This window comes from Lepeophtheirus salmonis, chromosome 6 (genome assembly GCF_016086655.4).
Source record: "Lepeophtheirus salmonis chromosome 6, UVic_Lsal_1.4, whole genome shotgun sequence".
Classification (NCBI taxonomy): domain Eukaryota; kingdom Metazoa; phylum Arthropoda; class Copepoda; order Siphonostomatoida; family Caligidae; genus Lepeophtheirus; species Lepeophtheirus salmonis.
Window position 1 is genome coordinate 57,124,614 of NC_052136.2, and position 10,955 is coordinate 57,135,568.

A 10,955-nucleotide genomic window follows, 5' to 3' on the forward strand; every position below is an offset into this window, starting at 1 on the left:
TATCATATTAGCGACTTTAAGGGAATAAATTTAGGAGATCTCAATGTTGATAGATCTATAATATATAAATATGAAAGGTTTTTTCGATGAGTTTCACGAAGTAAATCAAGTATTCCTGAACTTGACAATTTTAACTACTTTTTATATTAACCGTTCTTGTGTCACTTGAAATGTAGAAAATTTTCAATTCTATAGCAGAATCACGTGATATTCTTTTCTCCAAAACCATAACTTTAATCAATCGTACCATATGTCTTGCTCCCGTGTTTTCCTCGCACCTGCTCGTTACCCAGCGTTAATTATGCATCACAAGTGATGTAAATTTTCTAAGTGTTTTAACTGGCCCGTTTTTTTGTTGGAATTGATAATCTCAAGAATGAATTTTCTTTTCTTTAGCAGTTGTCATCATTATTAAATTCCTGGGTAGTGAGCTTCTCCTCTTAAATATATTCAATTATATTAAAAAATGTTATTAAACATTCGTTTTTACTCATAGATTTCCATGAGGATTTGTTACTGAGTTATAATTGTACATTTCGGTTCGACTCAGAGTAAAATTGAGGATGGTCATATGAGTAATTCAAGCCAAATGTCCTCACTATAGGATTTTTGTTTATTTCCTCTTAGTATTAGGTTGAAACCCCCAAGAAAGTTTTCACAAAATGAAATGGAAAGTTAATGCAATACATACACCAAATATGAACCCAAAGGTTGAGACTATTACGAAAAAATGGGAATTACAATTCTCATTTAAAGAAAAATAATTTCTTTAATTATTGTCAGAGCAATACCTACCTAACATAAAAACAATTAAAATGATCCATTGGAAAGTTAAAATAAAAAGCACACAGAAACAAAATAAAAACAGCAACAACGATAGGACAGTGTAGTAATTGAATTTCATAAAATTAAAGCTGCCGGTTATTGAAACAATCCAAGCTGGCAAGGAACTACTTTGACTATTTTATCAAATGGATAAACATCCTTTTACCGTGGCATACAGATCAATAACGTGAGTCTAATAATAGTTACTTTAGAGGCCACACTAAATGTTTTGTATGTCCCCTCAAAACCGTATAGAAATTAATCTGAAGAAGGACTCCTTTCAACCCTCTTCCCATTCCTGACGGTTTCCATTATTTTATTCATAACCTTGAAGTCTCGGAATACGTGTGGGATTATTTTTGTTTGTTTGCATTTTGCACAAATTGAGCATGAGTCTATAAAATATTTCCCTGGAAAGAAAACCCTTCACGATATTCAATATTTTAGTTATAACTGGCTTGGACTAAGAATATGATCCCAGATGAACTTTATGTAATGGCAAAGCCTGCCTTGATTCCTTACCGGATCCACAAACGTATTTGTAAAATCTGATTGAAATCTTCATTCTTAATTGCGATTAATTATTCTTCTAACATAGTCTACTGGAATTAATTAAAATTCAGTAACAATTGCATCGATGTAATTATTCCATAGAATTTAAATTTGTAGCCATAGAATTCAAAATTATTAATCTACTCCGATTCACTGTACTTTGAAATGGTGAATCCTCTCAGCTCCAGTCAAGCCTATGCTCTGGAGACCCTTTTCTTGAAACTTGGATTCTACTCGTTCTTAATTGAAATTAAATTACGACTTCAAACTTGACTTGAAATGGAAACCATTAACTCAAAACTCAATTCAGACTATTCTTAAAAGATTTGTGAACAGCTTTACTAAGAACCATGCACATGCGAAATAATAACTGATTTTTTAATTATATATGTACAGGATTTACAAGTTATCTGTGGAACCACTTTGGCGCGTTTTTATGGGAAAACGCAGCACATAAACAACTGACTTTCATTTGTTAAATAGCTTGGTCAAACCTGCATCAGTTGGAAACAAATATAATCATTTGACAAATTTGTTTCCCGAATATTTGGAAAAATCAAGGAGATCTCCTTGGAATCCGCGCCGGAACGACAACATAAGTATCACTCAAACTTTGAGACTCAGTGAGACGTTCGTTTGCAACTTAATGAGGAAATTTGAGGCCTCTAATGTGATTGTGAGGTAACAGAAGGCCAAATCTCGAGAGAAAAAAAAAAGACTGAAAGAGGTCAAATAAAATTTTAAAGACTTCATCTCGCCATACTTTTGGCTACCAAACTCGCCGGATCTTAATCCGATTGACTTTTTTCTGTCATGTGTGATCGAACGACAGACCAACAAAATCCCCTGCAACATCAAAGACGAACTTATTATTCGGATCAAGAAGGAATTCCGGGATTTACCGAGGGACCAAGTGGGGAAGGCCTATTCATGCATTCAAACTCGTATAGAGACTTTAATTGAAGCTGGTGGTGATTTAATTGTATCAAATAAATCAAAATCTGTCAAGTTTTCAGAACATAGTTTTATTTTTTTAATTTGACATTTGGTTGGAGAGAAAATTGTGTTTGAAAAAAAAAATCCTTTTTGCAGAACAGATAGCATGTGCACACCTTATGCTTTCTAAATGGGAAGTTGATCTTAATCATTGACATACAAAATTTCAAAAAACAACAACAAATGAGTAGGGTACAAAAATATTGTTCTTCGTCTAAAATGTCAATTTTCATGCTTTTTAACTATTTAGTGTCGAATATTAATAAATCATTAAAATCCAGGTATAATAAATCATTCGTAGTAATTGCATAGGTATTAATAGCAAATATTCAGGAGAGGGCGTTTGAACATTGATACACCATGTAAAGTGCAGTTAAAAAATCACAAAAGCGTATGCGGTTGATCGATGTTTATATAACAAACTATATTGTATGAATAGAATTATATAAATATGCCGTCAGTGTGGTAAAATAGTAGAAATCGAAAACTGACAAGGACTCCTAACAATTTGAAGAATGCTTAGAAAAGAATAGCTTAGCTACTATAAATTTTTATTAAATTAGCTACAAACTACTCTATTTGAGAGAAAGACAATCAACACAAATATATATCTGTATCTAAATAGCCCATATGTACAGGATGATTCATCTAAACGTTCACAAGCTAAGAAAAAAAAAGTAAAAAGGTGCCGTGATTTTGATACAATTTTCATAAAAGTCAACATTATAACATATTTTTGACATTTAATCAATAAAATCGCCTTTACTCGTACCACACGTTCACAACGCCCCTGGAAACGTCCCACTGGATAAAATACAGAATGCCCTTATATTCCTTTACAAAACAATTATTGAATGAGTATTTTTAACTGCTTTAGGTATGTATATATGATGGGCTATCATAGCCATTGAGCGTAAATCATCTCGAATAAGTTCTATAAAAAAACTTATGCTATATAACCAATGAAATCATTACCGTTATTATTACCCTCATCCTATATCTTTGCTTGCATAACTCATTTGCCTACAATATGAACGTTCATACGATAGATGATAATTATCATAATTGTCTTTATACATACATATGTATCTCTATCTATATCCAAAGTTGAATTTATAATTATGTATGTTCATGCAGAAACGTCTGCATTTGCATCGCCTATGAAAGGAATTTTGATTCAAGTCTTAAATTAATGGTTAGTCAAAGTCTATTAACTTTAACTCCTGTCTTCTTCTAATAGAGGGAGTTTGATCTCTGAAAATTCAAATTAACATAAATACTAAACGTTCCTAAAAATTATTGACTGCTACAAAACTGTTGTAATTTTATCAAAATGGATACGGTCTATGCTGAAACCAAAATTGATCTAAGTTGGTATTTTAATGAGTCGTTGATGATGGCAATAGGATATAAAATGAGTTAAAAACACCTACTGAATAGACGTCATACGAAATTTTAGAATGGCTCAGTTGAAAACGACTAAATTTTATAGCATGGCCTACACTAATTCTGAACCGACATATCAGCCACTACACAACGAAAGCTCTTGGATTCTACTTATATTGAAGCAATCCAAATATTTTTTAGAAAACCAAACTTAATAAATCGGATCACCTATCACGCTTGTTCAAAATTGCACCAGTTGGAAAAAAGTGGAATCTATTTACAAATTTTTGCTCTACATACTAAGAAAATTGCACGATTCCCTCCTTGGAATCCACGCCTGGAGTGACGACATAACAATTGTTCAAACTCTGAAACTCATTGAGACGTTCGTTGGCAAGGTTAGCAGGGAATTTAAGGCCTCTATAAATGTAATGTTGAGGCAATAACACACTGAAAAAAAAAAGTCTTAAATGGCTCAAACACAATTTTTACGACTTCATCTTCCTGTAGTTTTGGCCTCCAGCTCACCAGATCTGAATACACTGGATTTATTTTTGTGTAGGGCGCGATGGAACGACAAACCAACCGAACCCCCTGCAACACCAAAGACGAACTTATCTGTTGGATCAAGAAGGAAGTCTAGAATATACATTGCCAGTCTCGTATAAAGACTATAATTGAGGCTGGAGATGATTTTATTGTATTAAATAAATCAAAATCCATCAAATTTTCAGAATCTGGTTTTATTGTTCCAATTTGATTACTGGTTGAAGAGAAAATTGCGTTTGAAAAAATATCATTTTCGTGGCACAGATAGCTTGCACGCCCTGTATATTCTTAAAGGTATGCCGGTCTTAAGAATGGACTAAAAAACTAATCAGTCCCGAATCGAATCTCAATATAATAACATACCTATCTATCTATCATTCATGTCACAAATTAAAGCCGAGAAAAAATGTACTAATTACATACCACAGGATATTTTCTGATGTTTATTATCATCTCTTATGCATGTAGTTATGCATACCTATGTCAGTAATATTTTAGTTGAGTCCGGGATTACATACGGGGGTAAAATGAGTGCATTCTTCTAATCCTTAAAATATAACGGTAGAGAGTAATAAAAATATTTTAGGGAATTTAATTTCAATTTAAATTATGCTTTGTTAATATTGTTCCTTTTAATTTATGTTGGAATATAAATAAATTTTCCCAAATCTTCTAAAACCCCATATTTACCTTAATTACCTACTTAATAGTCAAACGTACTTAAAATCAATATATCAATTAGCAAAATTATGCTAGTTGATTACTTTTTACAAAATTCTAAAGTTTTATCCCTTAAATCTTTAGTAATTAGTTTTTGATGCTTCAATCACAAAAATTAATTATTATCTTCTTTTTTATCTCCTACTCCAGTGGTTCTCAAACTTTTTACATAGGGACCTGATAATATATGCAGATCTTCAATTACAACTATTTTATAAAATTTGACAATTTTTTACAGAAAATTTTATCAAAATAATTTTTTTTAAATAGTATTTTTCTTTTATCAGCTTTCCTTTATGAAATACGATTTTTGATAATTTTGTCTTTTTTAAAAGACAATTCTTGATAATCTTCCCTTCATAAAGAACATGAACAACCATTTATTGCCCAAATTATTTGATGTTTTATAAATACAATTGTTAATGATAGGAACATTAACTTTAGTGCCTGTTTTTCCAGAATTTTAAGTTTTTATTTTGTTAAAAAAAAAAAAAATATGTTCCCAATGTAAAGGATGTTTGTTTTATAAAAACTGGTGCCCAATAATTTTAACTTAACCTATTTTTCCACACAACTTTTTCCCTTTAAGCCATTTTGTCTCAAGGATATTTCACTTTAATATATAAATAAATCAGATATATTCATCGGTACAGTCTATTTTTGGTTGAAATTGATGTTCCCTTTGAATTTTTAAATCAAAATATGTAATATTTATCACTATAAATTGAATTAAATGTTGTTTTTTTTTTCTGTCAAAATAATGATGTAATTTTGTTTTTGCCTCATATTATACTCATTTTTCAATCTATAAGTCTTTTTTAGTATAAATAATCCATCATATCTAATGATAATTACTCACGGAGAAGTAATTAACACTTCTTCTATTTGAATTGTTGACTTGTTTATTTATTTTCGTTTTTCTTATTATACTATTTTTATTACCTATTTTATCTCTGATTAGAATTCATTACATAGTGAGATTTTGTTGGTGTATGCATTGAAATTGTGGGGCATGATTCCACAATTTATCCAAGAGAAAACAGTAATTTAATACGTTTTATAGTTATACATCTTACATATTCTGATTAAATAATTCCAAGGACACAATTTATTTTAACCAAGAATAACAAAAACGACTTATAAACCACATTTATAATTTTTTCTTAAGGTGAAATATCCTTGAGACAAAATTGCTTTAAGGGAAAATGTCTTGATACGAAATGATTTAAGACAAAATTTCCCGAGGAAAAATTGTTTAAGGTAAAATTCCTAGTGCCCTAAAACTATTTTTTTGTGAGATTCATCTCACCTGAACCCCATGCCGTTTGAAGAAAAATTGAATAGTTCAACTAAACCAATGTTAGTTATAGGTTGTTGTGATTATAAAATGAACTACAAATTTTGATTACAAAATTATTGAGTGTGGCTGTAGTTGATATACTACCAAGACGGAGTTCACTTACCACAGTCTGAGAACCACTACTTCCACTACAAACCGTATCATTGTTTGATTAGGGATGTTATTTTCAAGAGCACAAGCAGAAGGCAGGAGTGAAACTTTTGTCATTACTGAAATAAGAATCTTGTTCACATCAGCTACCTGATATAATTAATAAATGCTATAAATAAAAGAACTTTTGGCTCATTAAATAGTATTAGTGTAGGGAAAATGAGCATTTATGGTATTAGAAAAAGTAATTTTCGTTTTTTTTTGGCTGTAAATTCAAAATTATTTTTTCTAGACATCTTAAATATCCTCTTGCATCCTAAAAGTAGGGCTAACATTGAATTTGATAGATACAATCCTCACTAAGACAGAAAACTCTCTAGGTTGAGTGGATATTAATGTTACAATATTTTTTAAAGTTGTCTCCTACTATTTTTTATAGAGAAATAATCTTTAAAAAAGTTTCACTTTCGGCTTTTGCATTGGATATCCTGGTCAAGCCATAAAGAGTACGCCCCACTTCTTTGCAATTGAAAAAAAAAAGCTCATCAGGCTATTGAAATCGATTTGAATCTTGCTAGACGGAGAATATTCCTGCAATTGAAGTAAAATAGATAATTCTCCAACAGACAAAATAAAATTAACTGATTTTGGGAAAGATATGTCTTTTTCTTTTTAGAAGAAAGGTTAGAAGAACAAAAATGAAGATGTCCACCCCTGGGACACGTCCTTCTACACTTTTTTCTCCAAATGATACTTATATAAATAATTCATAGAGTCAACTATTGGAGATTGTGATATCTAAAGTTTTCTTGTATAAATAGGATTGATCATCACAAAGAAGGAGATATTATTGCTTTTTTCTTGGAAAAAGTAAATAATATCTTAACTTAAAGAATAAATTTAGAGTGACAAGCTTAAAAAGATCTAAAGTCAAAATGTCTATGTTCATGAAAAGAATCGTATATTTTGTGTGTATTCCTGAGAGATTACAAACTTTTTTCCTTAAAAAAATTCACCACGGTGTACTACATAGAGATTTTTTTGCTTCCTATGAAGTTTCAGATGTGTAGTACAAAATATACCAGAAAAAATTATACATCTCCAAATCATTAACAGTATTCAACTCTGTTAACATATTCTCAACTCAAAATAAATATTTTTAATTTTTCAACATATCCCGAATAGTCAATTGCAAATATGTAAAAAAAAATTGGAGAGGATGTCATAGTTGTAAGAAAACTAGTTGCTTTCGGGTGTTATAACAAGAAGAAAAGGTTGAGAGACGTAGTAAACATTTCCTATGTGCAAAAAAAATGAGTCAAATTTTCGATTAAATATACTTCAATCTCTAAATAATCATTGGATTTTAATGATTACCTTCCTGCCTCCCATATGTCTATAGATTTAGAATTTGTAAAGCTTTGAACTTTTTTATCTTTAAAATCAGCTCATCAGAGTGTTGTTAGGAGTTCAAGTCCAAATAAATATAAAAAGGAATAAATAGATTTTGCTGAAGTAATTATTCGTTTTAGTTTATAAATAAATAATCTAATTATGATCCAGCCTTGTGTACAGTACAAATATTGATTTTTCATTACAAGTACAACCATATGTATGTTTTTTCCCATGACATAACATCCTTACCTTGTTTTCAAATATCGACTTTTCTGTTTCTTTTTTATTACCAGTATTCTGAACACAGATTAATTTGGTTAAGAACTACCTCTTATTATGCTGTGAATAATGTCAAACAATAAATTAAAACATGGGCTTCATACATAGTTGGGGCTATTATTTAATTCACCTCCAGTTTAGTTAGTTCCAACCTTCAAGAGACAGTTGTCAAAATTTCATGATAATTTGCTCTTAAGTTTGTGAGTTATTTTGCTAAGTGTGACGCAAATTTTGTTATTTCTGAAATAATGGATCAAAAACAATTTTTTGTTTTAATTTTACACTACTTATCCATGGGGAAAAATACCGTTCAGATTATGTAATGGCTTGGAAATCGTTATGGCTACTCCACTCCATACGAAACAACAATTCAATCTTGGTTTAATGACTTCAAATGTCGTCGTGGAGACACCAATGAACACAGTGGACGTGTAAATGTGGCGGTCACAACCGAAAACTTCAAAAACATCCACAAAATCGTTTTGAATGATCGGAAAGTGAAGCTGTGAGAGTTAGCTGTCAACGTAAAGATATAAGAAAAACGTGTTGTTTTTATATTGCATGATTATATGTGCATAGGATAGCTATGTTCAAAGTGCGTTTGCTCACTGTTGACAAAAAAAACAAAACATGCTGATGATTCCTAGCAGTGTCTGTCTATGTTTAAACGTAACAAACCGTAATTTTTACGTCGTTATGTGACAATGTATGAAACATGGGTCCATCAATTCACTTCGTAATCAAAACGATTATCATTTGAGTGGACAGCAACTGATGAACCTTGTCCAATGCGCCAAAACACACAACAATCAGCTGGAAATGTTATGGCCTTTGTATTTTGGTAGGCGCATAGCATAATATTCATAGACTACCTTGAGAAAGTAAATGCTATCAACAACAAATAGTATATAGCTTTTATAGTGCGTTTGAATTACGAAATCACGGGAAAATGGTACCGTTTAGTAAAAAGAAAATGTTGTTTCATTAAGATAACGCATCTTGTCAGAGGCAGGACTGCGGAGTCGGTACATAAAACGTCCAACTCCAGTATTTTGAATGTCACCAACACCGACCTCCAACACACATTATTATTTTTAATAATATGTTGTACAGCCAGTATAAGTACTATTGAGTCATTTGTGTCTATATATTTCAAATATAAATTTTACTTATAGCATAGATAGTTTTTAGTTATATGTTATAAATAATTATACTATGTATAAAGAATATATGTACATATTTGGAATATAAGATATTTAACTAGATGAACAAGTTAGGAAATGGATCAAATTCGATCCGTCGATAATACATTCATAAGTTTCGGAAAATAATCTATGTACTCGTAACCGAGAAACAAAAATACACACAACATCTCACTGCAATGTTACACTTTTCTCTGATGACGTTGACTATTCACAAGTCTAATTAATGAAATAGCACGCCTAGTGGCTATGCTCTACCCAACATAATAGGTTAGACTTTAGAAGTGTTTGGGAATTGTGATTGTATGGACTATAAAACAATTTGAAATTTGGGAAGTAGACTTATAAATTAGTTAACTTAATAAGTTTCATAAATTAATAGTACTTAATACTTTAATATATAACGATTTACAAAATAACTAAACAATTATTCAATATAAGCCTTATATTATAAATAAGTTTTGTTTACATAAATTATAATAATTTTTGAAGTCGTAGTCGGTACAAATTTTCCGACTCCTGACTTCGACTCCACCAAAAATGTAACCGACTCCGACTGCCATTGAAATATTAAATCGGCTCTGGAAGGATTGTGTTGCTCTTGATGGATATTGTATTAATGTATGAAGTCAATTAATAATTGTTTTCTTGGTTATTCCCAGCCCATAAGCCCATTTTCAGTCCATGAAGAATAATTCCATAGTTGGAAGAATTGGCTAACTAGCCACACATTTTGGGCCCTTTTTCTATTTCTTTTTTGAGAAAAGGTTGTGAGATATTATAAACGTAACGACATGCTCTACTTCGTTGAAGTATTGCCAAACCCTTAAAAAACTGATATTCATTTTTTGCCAGGAGTAGATTTTCTACTTTTCTGGTCCTCTATTACTACTCTGAACGTTAACTGGTAGAACTCAATTGGAGTATTGTTAAGCTGTTAACATTTCTTACAATGATTAAATATCTACCTATAATCCTACAGTTTGGAAGAGTTGATTAGCTTTCAACTAATTTTAGACATTTTTTTTTCCTGAAAGAAGAAAAGGTTGAGAGATAAAACTATGTACGTTTTAGAAACATACTTTTAAAAGAGCAAATGAAGCAATATAAATACATAATTTACCTACTTATCTAAGAATATACATGTTTACATATACTCATCCATTTACTTAAATAAGGTTGAACGAATAAATTGGTTATTTGGCTAAAGGAACACCCATCAAAGTCTCTGAGTATGTATTACATGTTGTAGATATTATCTTATCACGATATAAAACTTACATAAAGAAAAATAAGTTGATTGTTCAAGGATATCCATCAATATATATTAATGGTTATTATTAGTGTTAAGACAAGGTTCAATACAAACCATGGACCAAAATTAATATTGTAAACCAGTGGTGTCATACAAAGTATGTTCTTATGATATTTTTTTTGTCTTTGAGGTCCTTAAGAGCCTGTTTTTGACCAAAATATAAGCTTATTTTCTATCTTTCTTTTTTTACTTCTCTTCCCTTCTTTCACTATATCTTTGTATATCCTGCTGTATGTGTCTTTTCTCCTACCTTTATTCTTTGTTTCTATTACCTTCTATTCAGTCC